Source organism: Seriola aureovittata, chromosome 7 (genome assembly GCF_021018895.1).
Source record: "Seriola aureovittata isolate HTS-2021-v1 ecotype China chromosome 7, ASM2101889v1, whole genome shotgun sequence".
In the NCBI taxonomy this organism is placed as follows: domain Eukaryota; kingdom Metazoa; phylum Chordata; class Actinopteri; order Carangiformes; family Carangidae; genus Seriola; species Seriola aureovittata.
In genome coordinates, this window is record NC_079370.1 from 3,352,442 (window position 1) to 3,373,086 (window position 20,645).

The 20,645-nt window shown below is 42.8% G+C and overlaps 1 protein-coding gene across 1 annotated transcript in view; it reads right to left on the reverse strand.

Moving 5' to 3' along the window:
• The window catches only part of sema6e (sema domain, transmembrane domain (TM), and cytoplasmic domain, (semaphorin) 6E), a 152,677-nt gene that overhangs the window by 131,787 nt on the left and 245 nt on the right, over positions 1 to 20,645 (reverse strand). Inside the window, 1 exon segment of the mRNA XM_056381483.1 lies at positions 1,158 to 1,250. The gene's annotated coding sequence lies outside the window, so the exon portion shown is untranslated.

Sequence of the window (20,645 nt, forward strand, 5' to 3'; positions counted from 1 at the left end):
AAGTTTATCTATGTAAAAATTTGTCCCAGAGGATTTAAACTGCACCCTTTATCCTCAGACCCCTGAGTCAGATAAAGGAAAAAACGTAAAAACAAAGCTTTTTATCTGGAGTTAAAAACAAATCAAAAAAAAAAAAAATGAATGAGGCTTATGGAGAGTGACAGAGAATCATTCTTCCAGAACTGACTGACATTCAACAGATTGCATGTACACAGCAGACAGATGTGGCAGCGGCAGAATTACAAAGTAGAGAAACAAACACAGCGTAAACAACTATGAGCCACAACACAGCGAGGCTACACTTTAAAACCAATGACTGCGAACCGACAGAGTTACAGTACAGAGCTGCAGATTAACAAACCACTAAGAAGATAACATATCAACTAAATGTTGTGTATATAAAACTTTTTCTAAGTAATCTAAGACTTATCTTCCTCCCAAAGCTTGTTCATATCTGACATTAAATAATCATGACTTCATACGGAGGTTATGGTTCAGAAAAACACAACTTTAGGTTTTATTTTTTATTAAAGAGTTTAATAAAACTCAACCATTCTTCTTCATCAGCTTCAAACTGAGCTTTAAACCGCTGAGCGGAGCACAAGGAAAAAAAACACAAACAGAGACATCTCTTATATGAAATGACATGAAAAAATAATGCGGAACTGTTTTGGCAGAAAACACTGCCTTCATGTAGAATCCCCATCGCACACAGTAAACAGCTGATACCAAAATATGTTTTCATGGCTGTTAAAAAAAAAAAGATACTCGTCAACACAGTGTTGAATAATGAACAGTGTGCACAAAACTGTTTGCTCCTTTTCCAGCAGCAGAGTCACACTGTATCAGCTGACCTCATACTAAGTTTGTCCTTGGTTTGAGGAGAAAGAAAAAAAAGGTTGCCATATATTTAAAAGCTAATTCCTGACATTTGATTTAATGTAAGTGAGTAGATGTTCATTTAAAAAGCAGCTTTTGTAGCAGTATTTCCATGAATTTAATCAAGTGGTCACCTCAAAGTAGACATTAACACATTCCATTTCAACCTAAACACTGCATTTGAAAGATGAGTCAGCAGAGAGTCTAATCTTCCCCACATCAAATTTCCTTCAGCTGTTAATCACATAGGAGAAAGGAAGAAAAGCAGCAGTCCTTACCTCGGCTTCCGAACAGTGCGACTGCAGCGATCCACCGAGCAGGTAGGTAAAACCCGGCTGGGTGCAGGCTTCAGAGAGCAGCTGTCAGTGTATCTGTGAATGAGAAGGAAGAGATGACTAATTACATCTCCGTCTGTCTAAGACATAACGCGGGACAGCTTACACTGATGCAACCCAAAGTCTCCGCGAGCACTCAGAGCAATCATGTTGCATTTTCCCTTCAAAGAACCCGAAAAGTCCAAAATATGAACAACAATGACAGACTATTAGTGCTTGGATATACTATTCGCTTTCATCAGGGAAATGCCAAAAAAAAAATGCAGTTGAAATGTGAACCCGGCTGCTTTGAACTCTGGAGGGAAGATTAAACGGTTGGTGATGTTTGCGTGACAACAGGTTGCTTTTGCAAATAAGTGAACAGAAATCTTTTGACAAATCCCAGATCTTAAACTAGCCAAATCCGATGATGGCATCTCAGCTCACAATGTGCTCTGACAAGCTGCTCCCAGGAAAACATTTTCATCCTGCCAGCGCAAAAAACCTAAAGAGAGCCTCATACGATGCCGTCTGCAAGCTGATATGGGAATTTTTGCATAACTGAGAGCTTGATAAGCTATTTTTTTCTGCTCTTAAAGAAGCCGACTCCAGGACATATATCGGTTGTATCTAATTTCCTGCTCCGTACAGCTGCTGATTAGTTTTCAATTGAACATAAAACCTAAAAAAAAGCAATCAGTGATTCAATCTCATGTGTAATCTCAGAAGAGTTTGTGTGCCACATTCAAATTGTGAAAGAAATCACAATAAGCATTCGCACTTTCTGTCATTTCAGAAATTTATTAACTTGACCATTGTTCTGGAAAATCTTTGACTTGTTAGAAACTTTCTGTGCAGCTTGAACCTGAAGATAGTCGGCCATAAATATCTATTTAATTTTTCTTTTTTTTTTTTGGTCGAAATGTGTTTAATGACCTAGTTGGATCCTGATCTGCACGAAGACTAATTCTGACAAATGGAGACGATGGAGGTTTCGACCTCAAGCCGAGCACATTTCAAGTAGCGGAGGCCAGGATGACTTGCAGAGGCAGCATCCTCTGGATTAGCGAGCGCACCAGCTGGCAGCCACATGCTGATGATGGTTCAGTTAAGGTTAAGGCAAAGCCGGCCCGCCAGCTTATTTCTGTCTTCTCTCTTCCACGTTCTCAAGTTTCTCTTTGTTTTGACAAAACGACCACAAGCCCCGGATGGAAAGAGCAACTGCTGTGCTGTGTATCAATAACAGCCTTTCCTGGGCAGCTTGATATGACTGTGCGTGTGGCAGATGTTTTCTTGTTTCAGTGGTATAGAGTGAGATGTTGATTGACTCCAACAGATCAGTTCTGAACTTACAGCTCTGTCTGGGAAAAACAAAAAAAAACATCAAAAAGGCAGATAAGGCAGAGCGGAAAACAAATTCTAGTGTCGGTTCAACAAAGGTTCCAGACTATCTCTGGGGGTATTTGAGTTCCCAGACTACAAATTGTCCCTAAATGCACCTTGGCTAATTTAGTAGAGTGTGTTTGTGCTTAATAGCAGAGCCTGAAAGGGCTTCAGGAACATCGATCAGCTGGACATCTGCTAGAATGATGCCAACACGTCTTCCATCATTTTTGATTGATAAAATTTAGGGGGGGGGGAGTTTGAGAAGTTTGATTTTACCAGACTCACTGGTGCCAACAAAGAAAATCCAAGCTGGTCTCTGGCACCTCTCTTTGCAGGTCAAATACTCAGAGATACATTTTGAATTGCGACCAAAAAGGGCTGAAAACAAAGTGGTGATTAAAAACAACAGAGGGAGGTTTACATTTTGTTCTGAGTGAGTAAAGAGAAGGAAAGAGGAGAAACTATCCTCTGACCAAAGAACCTCGGCTCAGTATCAACTCCTGATGAACAGCATAAACACTATCCTTCAGTGCGAACAATTTTAAAAACCACAACTTGGAGCCACAACTGAAAGGAGTCATGGAATCAATGCCTGGCCTCTGATCTGCTGGACCACATGTCCCACTCGCTTGTTTGTTCGCTCGGGCCACCTCCAGCTCTCGGCCTTCGTTATCTGCAGAATCCATCATGAATGCATTGACTCTTCAAACTTCACACTTGTGGAACGACTCATCGATTCAGCAAACAGACACAAGGCTGGGGAGATGATACCACAAGCTCTCTGGTTACGTCAGCCCCCTGTTAACGACGCAAGAACACAACATGTGCTCAGAGGAATGCATGAGGGATGGTTAACCCTGTCGGGCAGCGCTCGCTAATAACTGTTTATTTGAATAAGTTACAAGCACCAACTGGGTGAGGTTTGCAAACAGAACAGAAAAAATCTCCCCTTGCACTTCCATGTTCACCCCCCCCCAACCTGTTAATACTGCCCTGGCAGCACTTTGATTAATCAACTGAGCCCACTGTAATAAGATTTAGTCACTCATCATCCCAGATCTGAACTCCAGGGTGCCGGATCCGGTCTACGGATCAAAGTTAGAAGCTTCCTGGGATCATCCAGAGCTCGAGTCCGTTACGACATGCTGGTCAGCTACTTTACAAACTTTTTTTTTTTCCTTGCTCTCTTTCTCCGTAGCTCTGATTTCTTAATTTAACTTCCAAGCAAGGTTTAATGAAACAATCAGTCTATGAGAAAGAGAATATTACTTAGTTGCTATGGGTCTCTGTTACTCGCTGCTTGAGATGTCGAAATGGAAAGAGGTTTGTTTTTTTTGTTTTTTTTTTAATTTAGTTTTCTACTCAGTAGTTCAGTGATTGTTTGTGAGTTTCGTGATTCTTCAAGCAGAAACAAGTCAGCGTCAAATATCACGGCCTCCCTGATAGGGAAAATTCAACTTTGAGGGTGAGGATGCGTTCTGTGTTTCAGTCTGATTTGTGACCTTTTTCTATTTCACTTGAGGAGATGGGAGACATTTAAATGGCATAATGCCATTGTGGATAAGGGAGAAGGACAAACTTTTTTATTTCATAATTATAGCTGTCCTCTGGAAATGCATCAAAATTAGGCCGGTGCGAGCCCGACGCTGCTATTCAAATATCATGATATATCAGCACATCCGAAAAGAGTCAAATCTCTGAGCGCTACGGGGAAAACACCATCTTTTATAATTTAGCAGTTTAGTGGATGAAAGTGAAACAATGACCTCAAAAGAGGAAGATTAAGGTTAAGTTTAACACTCAGCACAGTGTTCTGGAGAGAAATAAATAGTAATAAATATTATTTTTTCCTCTCTTTCATTGTTTTTATTCATTTTATATCTCATCGTTTTCAATGACGTTCTAATTATGTATTATTTCTATATTTTTTTCTATTATTTTTATATATACACTGGGACCATGGTATCAGTCATATTAGTTTAAAGTTCTCATGGATCTGACCGTCTGTTCTTATTATGATGATATAAGACTCATCACAGTAATTGATTTGGTCTGGGAACGCTGCGGCGCTGCTGAGACATCAGACAGACTGTAAACAAGCCAACAGTTTAGCGTGGAGGTAAAACCAAAAGTCAGCGCACCTGACACATGTAACAATCAATTTAATTGCACGGGGAAAAATGTACTATGATAACTCACGACGTCAAAGCTGTTACTTCCATTACGTGCTTAACTTACCTCTATTTATCAATGTCACCACGTTCCCATCAGCAATCTTATCATTACTGATAGGAATGATCACTATGAATCACAGACTTATTCCAGTTGTATGCAAATGGTGATACCGCTGTTACACACACATGTTCAGGCACGCACCGATTACATAACTTTTTAACTCTAACTTGTTGTTTTTTGTTTTTTTTATATAAACATAAAACCCATCTGGTTCAGTTTTGCATTTCAGTGGTTACACCCACATTCATCAATAAAAAAAACAAAAAAACAAACTCTAATTTGTAAGATTCTAGTCATCAATACTTAGTGGGAGCTATTATAGTGTCTGCAGCAGTAGTCTGAGTCTTATCACGCAAGGAGAGTTGACTGACCGGATGATGGTGAATGATTTGGCGTCAAGGCAAAAAGAAAAAGCACCTATTTCACAATATTTTGGGTTTAAACCCAACGTGAGGAAGGAACCTGAACATTGAGACTTTGTCTGAAGACGGTGGCAGCATCTGGAGGCAACACTTCTAATTTCAAGATATTGAGCCAACGAGTCTTTTCTTGTAAAAATGTCCCGGTGCTGTCACGAGTTTATTACCCAGTGGGAAAATTTCCAGACCGTGGCATCGCTAAACTGCTCTAATTGAATGATTGATATAATTGTCAATGGCCTGCATGCTTGTGCAGTTTTGAACAACTAATAAATCTAGCAGAGGAGCTGGGGGGGGGGGGGGCTCCAAAAGCCAACAACCCAATGATCATCCGGTAAACAGACCACACTCCTGCCCTTTCTCCACTTAGCTGTCTATTAAAGGAAAACATGTGGTCGAGTGTCTTGTTTCAGGGAAAGTGAAAACACACACCCGCTGAGGTGCAGCCGAGCGGGGGGGAGTCAGACATGTTGTGACTCCTGTGTCTTCCTCCTTGCTTTGTACCACATTCCCTCACTCTGCATCGCCACATGGGGTAAGGTAAGAGGGTAAGAGGCTTGACCCCCCCTCCCCCTCCCTCCATCCCTCCCTGCCATGACACCCACTCAAAAAAATCAATCAGTATTCAGGTCATGCCACATGGATGCCCCCCCCCCCCCCCCCCCCCCCCTTAACACATGACCTCTGACCCCTGCAGGGTTCTCCTTAGAGAGCGTGACGGGGATGCGTCTGTGCTGCCAGTGTCTGCTTCGTGTCCGGCGCTAACAAAGTCCTCGTGTTGGGGGCGGAGCGTGGCCTGACCCCGTCCGCCTCCAACACAATAAATCTAGCAAAGGAGTTCAAGGTGGCCTGACCTGCATCCGACCCCGTCTCTGGAAAAACGGCTACAACATCCAGCTGAGCCAAAACCCCCTACCCGCCCACCCCCACCACCACCACCACCCCCCCAGAGCTGCTGAAGGGAGAAACAGAAGATGCGCTCGTGTTTCGTGTGCACACCGCCGGCACGCAAACCAACATATTTATTCACTCATATTTCAGCTCACCCAAGTCTTGACATCTGAACAGTTGGGAAGCCTTGTTTCTGTCATGGGAGGAGGGAGGGAGAGAGGGAGGGAGGAAAGGGGGGTGGGGGGGTGGCATGGGGCAGAATTAGCATAGTGTAATTACACTGGGGAAAGATCCAGACTCCAAGGAGCAAGACATAACCCATAATTTGCCATTGTGCTCCCTATGCAATTGACAGTCGGTCTATGATATTGGAGATAAATGTCGGAATTCAGGCTGTTAGTTCAACTGATGGTGCATTCAGTATGATAATAACCACAGTCTTGCACACAGTGAATCTGATGAGCAGTCCCGCAATAGCTCCTCACCACTTTCCCTTCCCTCCACAGGGTATTATCATGCTAATCTTAAAGAGAAGAAGAAGAAGAAGAAGAAAAAAAAATATTCCAGTGAATGAGGAAGTATAATAGGAAGCAGGAGCCTCTGGAACCGCAAGGAGACAAAAGGAGGGTGTATTCACCCGGCGCCGTCTGAGCAAAGCAGGGGTGACAAATGGACACAGACATTATGCTGGCTGGTTAATTAAAAGAACATAGCCTAATTAAAAAGACCTTCCTAGTGAATGGACCGCCTCGACGCAGTAACTGACCTGTGTCTCCCGCACAAGTTGGGCACCGAGCAGTAAGTCGCTTTTTTTTTTTTACGGATTTCATTTTCACATCAGAACAGCTTTGACCGACGAGCGGCAAACACCGGAGCACAAGTCAGGAAGTGCGCCAGATCGTGGTGGGGGGTGGGGGGGGGGTGCTGTTGCTTGTTAAATGACTCATGATTTCCATTAGGCAGTCAATGAAACTTGAGATTTGATTAAATGTAATGCCACATCTCTCGCAGAAAACTTTTTTCTCATTAATATCTTTGTGTCCAATTATTCTGTAAGTGCAGGAATCATTCAACGATGCTCACGCAGGTCTGCTGGTTGTTTGTGATGTACGCCTGGATGTACACACACTGTGGTCATGGCTGAGAGGGTTATTATCAATAGTACTATAAATTAAGAGACTAACCTGAAGGTATCAGGGACTTGACCACTGAAGTATGACACTATACTTGCACAGTAAAACCGATATTTGAATTTAAATAAGTGATGCTTGTCAGCATGTGAAAGCCTGTGCTAGTGCTGGATGATACAAAGACTGTACTGTTCTTAAACTTGGGAGTCACCAGCTGACTTTCCTTGTGAAGTTCAGTGGGTTCTGGGTTTTCCCAACTGTTTCCAAGAACAAAAAAGCATGGAGCGCAATGTGACCTAAACCTGTTTAATATTTCTGCATCATCTTCCAGAAGATCGCATCATATATTGAAGACTTGTAGATTCGGTAAGCCGTGATGACATTTCAAAAATATTTATCTTAAAAACAGATTTGTCTATTTCTATTTGGCAGTGTTATGATGATGTTTGGTCGTGTTATCCTTGTATGTGTCTTCCGAACCTTTTTTTTTTGTTTGTTTTCAATGGTCTGAAACACACATGAATGAGTTTTTGCAGGGCCAGGCAGAGTCTGGATTCAGTCCTGCATCCAATTTTGAGAGCAGGGTTTAACAAGGTCTGGCTGGGTTTTTGCAACATGACAGGGTCACTCAACATGAAAGTTGGTCCTGGCAAAAAAATCTTTGCTGCAGCTCAGAGCGACAATATCTGGCAACACACTGTGGCGGTTTGACAGTTTTGAGTTTTCTCTTTTTGAGGTTGCTACTCAGATCTCTCTCTCCTGACAAGTAAGATGTTAAGTTTGTCCCAAGTCACACCTACCCAGGGGCACATGAGTAAAAACATAGAAGGAAACACACACACACGGACCCCCACATTACACCATGGCAAACTAATATATCGTGGATTAATATCTACACGCGCTGCAGAATAGTTAAGACTCCAGGCTGCTGCCGCCTCACTCATAATGCAATCAGCCATATTTAACCAGGCTGTAATGTCAGACACAGATAGATGTCTATAGAGTGGGGAGGTGGGGGACCGATCAAAAAAAGGTAATGGACATAGTTAAATTTTTATAAACAGAATGACTGCAGGGACGATTACATTTCATCCTATTGGTACCTGTAGGAACAGGCCCACACCACAGCACACTGTGTCCTGTGTTTGGCTGGAGGCCTACTGTGAGCCTGAGAGTGAGAGTGAGAGTGAGAGTGAGAGTGAGAGCGTGCTGCCCCCTCATTCCTTTTCACCCAGCCGCCCGTCATTGAGTTGTGACATTAAAACAACAGCATGGTTTGTTGGTGGGTGCTTTGTTTACCCTGAGTCAGTCATCAGAGACTGCCCCTCAGGGAGAGACGCTGGAGGCAGGGAGGACAGGCGGGAAAAGCAATGAGGGGAGATCAAACAGCCGACGAGGAGGATTCATTCGCTGGACCGGGGAAGTGGCTCGTGTGACTGAGTGGGAGGTGTTTTGTTGTGTTTGTGTCTCTCTCTTGGCGGAAATAAGTTTGCAGCTTCAGAGTAAATTAATGAACATGTTTTTCCAGCACCAAGCAGTCATCCACATCACTGCAGGCACACACACGCACGCACACACGCACACGCACACACACACAGATCCTTGTCTTACTGTATCTGTGAGGACCCATCATTAACATAATGCATTCCCTAGCCGCTTTCACTAACCATCACAAATGAATGCCAAACCCTAACCATAACTTAAACCTAATTCCAACCCTAAAACCAAATCAACCTTCAAACAGCCATTTACACTTGTACAGTGTACACAAGTTTTCAGACCCCACAAATACAGGAAAACAAGGCCACACACACACACACATAGCTGCACTATTGTGGCATAAATGAGCATCAGCGATAACTCTCATGTTTGCAGGATCACAGTTTGACTCCGACCCAATTTTCTGACAAACAACTTGACCCTGTTCATCCACAGCAGATGTTGGACATAAAATAACATCCATCAAAACTGCCAATATTAATAGAATCAGATGTGGAAACATCATACAGCAGAAACAGACCTAAATACACATACATGCACGCAAGCTTTGAATCTCCAGGTAACTCCTGCTACATATTTACATCATTTATTTATGACTACCATCTGTTTTCCTACTGAGCACATTCACAGTATCATATTTTAAAACAATAGATAAACGACAACTGGCAAGACGACCATGAGGTGTTTCACATGTGTTAGCTTTAGCGCCGGAACAATTAGCCAATAAGTCATGAGTAATTTATCATTCTCTGGTTTCAGCTTCTCACATGTGAGGATTCACTGCTGCGCTCTGATTTCCATCAGTGTAAATCAAACGTCATTGAGACAAAAAAGATTAGACCTTTCTCTTTCTCTCAAACCATGTGATGGATATTTTACACTATGTTCAACTTTAAAAATTAAAAGATTAATTGAAAAAATGTAATTGTTGATTTATAAGGTTATAATTAGTTTATGTCCTAATTAGCCTTATGCTACATTTATTGTTGTATTATTGACTGGTTTAGTCTACCAATAACAGATTGTAATTATTTAACTGATGTCATTTGTTCCCTTTACAGCTTTAAAACAATTAGCTGATCCCGAGAAGATTTGATCCTGAATTATTGAAGTAATTTTTGAAACAAAAAAGGCAAATATTTATTTATTAATTATTGTTTTTCCAGCTTTTCAGACTTTAACATTTATCTGTTTTCTTCTCTGATAATAAACTGAATATCTTGGACTGTTGTGCTGGGTATTTTTTCAGTTACGTATTTTCACGTCTTACAGACCAAACTATTAATCGACTTGTCAAGAAAATAATCAGCAGTTTAGTTAATGATGTAAAAAAATTATTAGTTGACTTGATCTGGAACAATGAGGCTATTTCTTTGCGCTTCTAAATTTCACTTTAAAGAGATGTTTGATTTATTGAAGCGGTGTTTCCGATAAGACTTGTGTGCATCAGTGCTGCACCGCTTCCAAGAGAGACTCATGATGCATCTATGAAGAATCAATTCTTTCCTGACCACAACCATGCACCCTCTCTCCCACTCACACACACAGACACAGCTGCAGGGGTGAGTCAACACATGGTTAATAAACTGACACACACACACACGCACACCCACACACCCACACACACACACCCACACACACACACGCACACACACGCTCTTGGAATGGGAAGGGTTCAGGGCGCTGGAGGGGAGGAGGAGGTGTGTTTTACTCACCCTGGACCGCTGCCCGGTTTGGATTCATATGACACTAACTGAGACCCCCAGATAAACCCCCGCACTCCCCCCTCCCCAAAGACCGGTTTAAAAATAGCCCCGATTCGATGGAAACAAGCCTGGAGTTCTGAGAAACGGAGGAAAATGACCAAGCTAAGTGTAGGCGAGCAGACTTATCTTACACCGTGTCCGAGCCAAACATTCACTGCACATATGGTGACCACTAAAATATACACAAATAATAGCGTGAGAGAGCTAAAAGTATAGATTAAAAACAGCCCACATCCACCACCAAATGCTTGCACACAGGTAAAACACTTTATACACACACACACACACACACACACACACACACACACACGCACAAACAGGGGGATTCAGAGTTAAATCTTAAAAGAAAAAGCATTGCACATTCTAAATTTAACACATTCCAGATTTAAGCACGAGGATATGCAGAGTGTTGTTTGCAGAAAATCAGCCACAATTCCTATCTGCAGAGCACAGGGTGCATGCATAAGAAATTGGATAAAGAGCCTGAGGGAAAAGGAGAGTTGGGAATCCAATCCGAGTTTCGTAAACCATCAATGAACCTTTCACCTAAAATTAGGGCTTGTGGAGTTTAACTTCATGCTGTCCATTCAAAGTGTGTACAGCGCAGGAGGTGCAGTGGGACTTGGCCAACTTTTCCAAGGAACAAGGTCAAACAGCGCTGCTATTTTTGGACAGTTTGTAAATTAGATGCAGTTAGGGCCCTCGCTGAAGGTACGCACGTCACGTTACACTGCTGAGAGGAGAGCCCATTTCCTTTTTCAAAAGACATGTGATAACTCTCTGGAGGGGGGAAAAAAACTGAACACTTAAATAAATTAAATATGTGAATACCTGTCACCTTGTGAGCGCGTGCAGAGCAGGAATGGGACACGATGGGGCATTACTGTGTGAAAGCAGCAGCTTTCGATGAAGAGGACAGAAGAAAAAAAAAGGGGGGGGCTTATCTTAGGTTTTTAATTTCCTGCTTCATTTCACGTTTCAGGACCATAAAAATTCTCATTTCGAAAAACTGCAATAAGCAACAATGAGACATGATCATAACTCAGAATTACTTCTATAGTAACTAAGCAGCAGACCCCCCACCCTCTCTCCCTCTCTCCCTCCCTCCCTCCCTCATGCAGTCCGCCTAATTGCTTTAGCCAAGATGTGACAAGCCAGACAATTGCTGTGCAACAGATTATCAAAAGAGAAACCGATAAAAAAAAATGGGGAAAAAAAAAAAAGTATCAGATATTCAATCCCTCAGCCTCACTCTGCCAAAAACTCTTGACCCACATTTCTTTGCATCAGTCCCTGGTCTGTTCTGTAGATCCGCTCTGCAGGCTCAGGAATATGAAGACCGCTTTTCCAACAACAACACTCACACTTCCCTACAAGTGTTTCAGTGTGTGTTCAGCACAGTGCGTTTCTGCTGGATTTCACCCGAGGACAAACAACAGCACGATAAACAGCGACTCCAAACATTTGGTCAAACAATCAATTCAGCAAATGTAAAGACTTGTTTTTCTTTCTTTTTTTTTTATATTTTCACTGTAAACTGGATAGGTTAAGCTAGGGCAGAAAGAAACGATTATTTTCATTAGGCTATTGATTAACTGACTGCTCGGTCATAATGCCGATCCAAATTTCCTAAAGCCTCAAAGTGATGTCTTTAAATTCCTCGTTACGTCCAAACCAGCAAATTAAAACTCAAAAACATTTAGTTTACTACCACACAAGACTTTTTTTCATTCATGCTTGAAAAAAAATTACATAAACAAATAAATTAATCTGTTAGAAAATAGTTGCAGATTCATTTTCTGTGGGTCAAGCAACTGATTAAACAGACAAAGAGTTTCAGCCCCCGGTCAAACAAAACAAGACATTTTCAGACAGCACTTCAGGCTGGAAACCTAATAACGGCATTTGTCATCATTTGACATTTCACAGACTAAACAGTGAATCAAAAGTTTACTTACATATCAGTTAATAATGAAAAATAATCATTAGTTGCTGCTCTAACTCTGGTCTAAACTTCAGCAGAACGTTCAGTGTCACAACTTCGCAGCCTCTCTACAAACAGCCTTCACAACATTACCTGCATTAAAACTACATTAATAAAATTTCTTATCTTGAAATTGCACAAAGCTGGAGCTGAGGCATGTAGCTGACTCGTGAATAAAAAAAAAAAAAAAAACCTAAATATAACAGTCTGGCAGGGAAGTTTGTCCAACTTGCTTTAGTTTAAACAACAGACTAACGAACAGCCGAAAAACAGAAATGTGCCAAAACAGACACGGCTGACAGCAGCTTCTCAGGCTTTATCAGCCAACTTAAAATGAAGCCAACCTGCTTTTTTTTCATCACGTCTGGATCTGAATTTCATCATTCCATCACTTGTGAGATTTCAATCTGTGTCACCGAAGCCTTGAATGTGTGTTTTGCTAATGATATGCAGCTCAACATGTCACGTCAGGACAAACTATCCCATTAGGGAAAAAACAATATTTTCAGACCCGTGTTGTTTTTTGGGTTGAGACATAATCCACTTCGAGGCGACATGTGTCAGGAACAACTTGTTGTGGTGGAAACAAGACAAATGTCCACTGTGCCAAACGTTCTTCCTCAGAGTGCACACCAAATCAGAGAGAGGTGGCGGGAGGCCCTGGGTGTCTGGTAGGTCTTTCCAGGGAAATAACCTCTGGCACAAAAGATGGATGTTACATTTCCTCCAGCAACAACAGCCGTTTGTTTGGAGGAAATAGGAGAATAACTCGGCTGTTAGCACAAGCTGTGATAGCCACCGTGGCCGAACAGGCAAAGAAAATTACTCCACTAACACAAACGAAAAACTTCACAAATTGAAAATCCAAGGGAAAAGGGGGACGTCAAGGTGCCGCCCACGCCGTTTGATTGAGAGCCAATCTCTGGTAAAGGAAGCACAGAGACGCCACAGCAACACACACTTGGCAATGAAGACGGAGACCGGGAACAAAGATGATAGATTACGATGGTGGTGAGCAAGATGGCTTCTTCTTCAAGGTTATACTTTGATAGCATGCAGATCGTATTAGCTACACTGCTACGATGAATCAACACTTCTCTCAAACACATTCAATAAAAAACTGAAAATTATAATCCTCATGATGGAAGTTTTATCCTGTTGTATTATCCTACATTAGTTTTATCTAGATGTAGCTAATACTTTGGCAAGTGAGTCTATGAGTCACAGAAATCCTTTTGAATTTGTGGTCCAGTGTTTTCTGATCAGGTATCTGACAAAGAGTCAGAGGCTCTCCTCATTTCTTAATTTCATCTTGGTTTTTCTCACTCTCGTACTCCTTCTCTGCTCTTCTCACGTTGTATTTGAAATTCTGTGTTGGAAGTGTAAACTGAAGTAAACGAGTGAATATGAGAAAAATAAATAAAAATCATAAGTTCAACATAACAGTAACTATTGTATGGAAATGCACAACATCTGCAAACTGTTTATGGGTAAAAGGCCCAGATGTATAACAATACTAGAGGAAAAAATGAAGGTACTCAGATAAACTGATGCCATTGTTTGTAAATCCTAAATAACCTCTAAGTAGTCGCAGATGTAGTGATTATTTACCATGATCAAAAATCAAACAAACTAGAAATCAAAATGCCACTGATGCTGCTTAGAAATGAACTGAACTTGTGTTAGTTTTTTCTTTTCAAGAAATCATGACTCCTCGTTTCTCCTGCTCGGGTAAAACAAAAAACAGACCCACCGAGGTGCATGCTGGTCCTATATCTGTTTACTTAATAATGTTGAGTTTTTCGGTACAGTTCTAACAAAACAGAACAATATCATCACAAGAAAATACTGTCTAAATAAAGCCGATATCTACGATTATTCAGGTACTTACAGCAGATTCGGGCTGGGAGTCTAGATTATGCAGTCAGTGTTTTTAGCATATTCATTAGATAAGTGAAACTTCAGGCATTAGTTTCTTAAAATACAAAAATCAAAGTTAAATTAGACTCAGTTTCACATCTCTTGGAATAATCAACATGGAATAAATTAATGTGAGTAACACATTCATGGCTCTTTGTTTTATCTCAATCTATTTGTGGGACCTTGTATGATCTCGAGAGGCTTTGGCAAAGCTTTTGCATCTGAAACGTGTCCTTGTAAACTGCGTGGTTTTCGGCCGACACACTCGTTAGGTCGCAGTCTATGATGTGGTCGGAACAAACTGCTCATGCAAAATTGCTAAATGCATACATTTAGCTTTGTTTTGTTCTGTATCGTGCCGGAGCTTCCTCATCCACCTATCGCCAAGACCCTACCAAGTACATTAATACACAGATAGCATCCACAGTAGCAACAGTATGGCTGCGTTGTCTCACAGTGTGAATTGTCTTGGAAAAATAATATTCAGTTGTGAAAAGGTTAACGCTCACGGTGACTTCTAATTTATCCAGTGGCAGCGAGAAGACCAGGAGATTGGGATGTCAGGGCGGTGGTTTGCTCCACTTTCAGCCTGGCTGGCTAATCAATGATGCGGGAGGTCTGCCCTCATTATGAAGTGATTAAGAGATTATTTGGAACAACAAACCAATGTACTTTTGCCATTCACCCAGCCCACCCAACTAAGAGTTCAACAATCAATAGCTGGTATGTATGGCCCGAGGCTATTTGTTTCCCTATTTCAGTCGCTTCCTCCCATTAAACACAGAGGCGAGAAGAATCGAAGTGGATTTAGACAGGAAGCTATGTTTCTGTTCTCTCCACGGTGGCAGGAGTGAAGGAGTGTGTTGCCACGTCTGTATTATCTTAATCTTTTGGAAGTTAATATTGTGCCAGCGAGCGTTAAGGTTTTTCATAAATAAACAGGATTGTGGATGACGCAACTGAACGGGAGTTTTGGAAGATCTTTGCGGTTACTCATCAGCTAATAATCCTTTAAAACAGCGAAAATCCACGCACGCATGAAGCCACGTTAGCTGCTTCTTCTCATGAAATACGCATGAAAAATGACATGGAGTCTTTTTTTTCTTTGGATGATTCATTTTCAGTCCCTTTCAAGCCAGATCCTTTTTGTTGTGCATGCTGCTTCCATGCTGCCCTGTAGGTAGCACGCACATCCTTCTTGTTACACAAATCAGCGTGAGCGTCTGTGATACTGTGCACTGTATAGGTACTCCCTCCTTCGTCTTAAAAAGGGCGACTGATATAGGAGTGAGGGAGACAAAAGCGTGAATCCACAAGACTGCAGCATTTCTTTTAAAAACAAAACCACAAACAAAACACAGAAAACCTCAGTGCATGACTGAACAACTGAAGAAATGAAACAAAGGAGAATGAAAGCCTCGAAAAACATACAGCAGCTGAGGTTTTAATTCTTAACAAAGATTCTTTCATGGGACATGAGACCCTCTCTGGACTAAAAATATAAATCTGAGGCAATTTGCTGACATTGCGAGCTACAGGTTATATTTTCCCCCTGTAATTGCTGGACTGCATCCACTGTGCTTCATGAGGCGTAACCATACAGGCATCCAGTGTTCCCGCCGCGCTGCTTGTGGCCGTGGGGGTTGGCAAGCGGAGCCCCGAGTCCATGTTCGACAAGGGGTTAACGTTTCTGAAAAACAGCTCGACAAAACCACAGGAAGACAGCCAGTCTGGATGGACGGACCGAGGCCTGTCACTTGTCCAGTTTGCGGTCTGCCGCCTCTTGCCATCTTTTTTTTTTTTTTCTTCTCCCTCTCCTTCCCTCTAGCCTTTCACTGAACTCAAGCTTTTCCTCCCAAAACTTACACACTCATCAGCTTAGCTATAATTTCCAGTCCTGCACCAACCACACCAGGGCCACAGGAGGGAAGCCGCTGCACGCCTGTTTAAGAGGAACTTCATTAAACCCATGGGGGGGGGGGGTATTTGCACTGTTAAAGCAGCAGCAGGATAAAGACAGATGTAGGTATCAAGGTTAGTTAAGACAGAAAGAGCAGATATGAGGTGAAGTATTGCATGTATATCCAAGAATGTTGAGAAAAAAAACGTTGCGTATGTTACAAAGAAATATTGCACACACTGTGCCAGGTGGGTTGCTGGGAACAGTGCTGGTTGTACAGTCTGACAGCCGCAGGAAGGAAAGACCTGCGGTATCGTTCCTTTGAATACTGCAGGTGGAGCAGCTGGTCGCTGAAGGAGCTGCGAGCGTTGCTGTCAGACTCTCGTGCAGGGGAGGAGGGAGACGTTCTCCCTCAAAGATGGAAGCTCGGCCATCATCATCCTCCTCCTCTCTCTACCGCCGTCACCACTGCGTCCAGGGGGCAACCCAGGACAGAAGCTGCCCTCTTGACCACTGTCTCTTCCTGTTTATCAGTCTCTTCCTGTCTGCTGTTGAGATACTGCTGCTCCCACACACAAACCATTCCACAACAAATGGCTGACGCTGCCACAAAGTCATACGAGATACAAAAGCACGCACACAAAAAGAAGCAAAATAGTTGTGGACAATAGAGAAGAGAGAGAGAGAGAGAGAGAGAGAGAGAGAGAGAGAGAGAGAGAGAGAGAGAGAGAGAGAGAGAGAGAGAGAAAGGTCGGTACCGAGCTGAAGCCACCACAACTAGCTGTCACTCGTGCGGCACCATCTTCAATAATTCTGGAATCAAAAGTAATTACAAGCCTGCCAAGGATTCAAATCTAATAGCTGATGATTGGAGTTGTGGGAGAAAAGGTTGTCAGCAGTGAAAACATCCACTGTGTTCACCGTTACTTGCAGAAATCTGCAACAGTAACAGATGTAACTGCAATGGCAGTGTGCATTATGTCTGTGTCACAGCCTGTACATCTGTGAATGAACTTTAAAAAACCATGCAGGCCGGTATATTTAGAAGATATAATGCACTGAATCAGCAAAAAAGACGAGGGGAAAATTTTCTTCCAGCCACAGTAAAGAAGTTGTTTCTGCTCGGCTGGAAAAACAGCTGAAAACTATTTAAAAAAAAAAAAAAAAAGAGGCAAGTCCAGTCTGGACAGTGATGGAGGACCCACTTCAGCTACGCTGCAGAAGGCACGAGGCAGGTCCACCTGCTATTCGTAACCTGTCCATTTTTAACGCTTGATGCAACATGTTAATGTGATTTCTTACCGGCTGTGGCCAAACGGGGCCAGACCTGGAGGCCAAGGCCCGGTGGTCTCAGCAGATAGCCTGGACCGGCCTGTGCTGTGTCAGCCCCGGATTATGGATGACGGGGAGCCTGCGGGGCTGACAGGTAATAATTCACTCCCCAGGGGTCCCACACCCTTCACTGGACGCAGCGCAAGCAGCCAGGAAAGGGTGGGTGAGGTGTGGGGGGGGGGGGGGGGGGGGGGCGCAGCCTTGGAGATCACAACCTGACAGCCCACCCTCTTCTCTTTTTTTCCTACCATCCCCTTCAAGAATCGGGGCTCTCACTGGCTGCCCAGTTGCCACGGGTAACCAGCCATTATCAAAATGAAATATGAGGTGCCACAGACCGGTGCCTCTCTCAGGTGCAGGGCCAAACAAAGTGCCATATGTCGCGGATGAGGAGCTGAGATTAACTGTTGCTTCCTGAAGCACAGCACTGGCGCTGGCCATTCTTCAGACATCGGCAGTCGCACAATGCCACCATGTGCTTGAGGTCTGAGACACTTCAGACAAATCGCTGTTGTTGAGGTGCCACAACAATAGCCAAAAAAAAATCCAATGCCCTGGAGTTTCCCTGGGCCTGAAATGGAGGTGAAATGAGCGAGAGTGCCTCAATTCAGCAACTACAAGTTTCCAGAGAGATTTAATGTAACATGTCTTCATGTGTTCTACTGGAATTCTGCTTTTTCTCCACTGACCAATCCAAACTTAGACTAACTGTGTGTGCACGAGTGTTATATGTATCTATGTGCAGATACTGAGCACTTTATCTCGATGATGAAAATGGAAATACGCCTGCTGAACGTCCCCCAAGGGCCACAGTCCTCAGCCCCTGGTTAGGAGCCTATTTCAACCATCATTACCCAGAGGACCATTAGGAAGATGCCATCTGCACACGCAGGGCCCCTCCACTGGGGCCTCTTGCCATTTTAAACTAAAAGCAAGCGCCGAAATGGAAATCGGAAATAAAATTACACACTGGGCTAAATGCACCATTAACCATGCTAACTGAGCGACGGACCTATCAGGGGCCCGAAAATGAGAGCTGGACGAAGAGCAAGCAATTTTCAGCGGTGACAAGGAAATGAACGCACTGCTGGTGCTTTGCCTTTTCTCACATTTACGACTGTAACTAACCCATCAGCAGAATGTGACTTTCCTAATGGAAAACAAAAAAAACAGAATAGACCTGATTGTTTGTGAGTGTGGGAGACCGGGGGTTGAATATAGATCTGCACTATATATAGTTTAAGTGGGAGGACAGACTGGTAACTGCTGGTAGGTATCAGACAGGCCACACAGGAGCATCTCACTTCTCCTGCAGGGCAGCAGCACCTCTCCTTGTAAGCAGAGCAGCAACATGTCAAATAAAATAACCTGAAACCACATTGCAATGTCCTCTGAGCAGCACAGAGTGCTAAGTCACTGTTCAACTGCGGTAGGAAACCACAAGCCATCGGTGGCCTCCCCCATCCTATGATATCACTGCAGCAGCTCAGCTGAGAAGAGCAGGGACAGGGAAAAACCAAAGAAAATCACAAGATCCGACCACACGGTCTCCACTTAAACATCTGACTGCTTGGACCAGAGCAGAGAGAGCTTGACGGCAGACTCCAAATGAACAAAAAGTTGCCTCCGCTGTTCAATCAGGGCGATGTCACCCTCAAGCTGAACACAATTTCTTTTTTTTTCAAATGCCCAGAAAACTTTTGCAAGGCCGGAGCCAGAGGACCACAGCTGCCTTTGTTTCAGGCGAGAATACACACATTATCTTGCACCAGGCCAACATCGAAGCAGTGCTGTGGTTTATCCGTTTGTACATAGGAGAGATTTATTTAATGCTGAAATGTTCTTAACCTCAGCTGAAACTGAACACCCACTGAGGGAGATGAGAAGGGGTAATGCACAACAGGCTGAGGCAAATCAGAGTCCCATTTTAGCAGAGAATGGCTCAAGAGCAGCTCTGAGCATCCATTTCAACATAAATAACCACCAGCGACTCCTGGGAATCTTATGAGAGGAAAAAAACAAGTTTCTCATCTCTTTGTGCGCAGCCACGGAGAGAGATTAGAAACCTGTGCGTCGCACCGAAGTCCAGCACAGACTGCTGCTGCAACTGCGTGCAAAAACACAAACCTGTTAGAACAATGAGCTCATCGTTTTCCCCTCCGAGTTTTTGGCTTAAAGACCAAACTGCAGATTGAAGTGAGCTGATTTAGTGTGAGGTAAAAAAAAAAAAGCATAAATAAATAAAAATCTATGCAAAGTGACAGGGAGATGTGCTGTCACGCAGACACTCTTTTTCTTTTCCAGGCAAACCAAATGCTCAAATTGATCTATTAATGTTATCTGGTAGTAAAAAAAAAAAAGAGAGCATACTCCCTCGTTATCTGTTGCTTTTCTCCGCACAAAGACATCATGAGTAACATCATTTTTCTGCTGGAAAATAAACCAGCATATCCAAATTCAATTAGTGTCTTAGGCAAGACGCCAATGAAAAAAACAAAACAAAAACAACAACACGTTATCAATTGCTAATTCGTGGTAAGTTGCTGATTACTCCTGCAGCATCGGTCACCAGAGGGAGAGTGAGGCATTTAGATTTACATACCGTCACAATACACAGATAAATCACCAAGTTGTGTGTCCAAACACGGTCTCGGGGGCCATAAAGAGGGGTAGAAAATGTGTAATAGCTTGTAAAAATCAGTGTAAAATCAGCTGATACTGACTTGTGAATAGTGCTGTTCTTTCCCGGAGCAGTAAAGGCTCGAAAACACGGCCGAGAAAAAGAGAAAACAAACTGCTTCTTCGGAGCCCGAATTCAACTTATGGAGAGTCAATGATTACTTTAGGGTTAAAAAAGAAAAAAAGAGAAAAAAAAAACGTGTGGGAAATGTTGTGTTTGAAAGATTTAAACACCGTGCATATGTTGGATTAATCTATCTGCTGAGGCAAACTTGGAGCATCACACTCTTAATGAGCGAAGTAAGCGAAG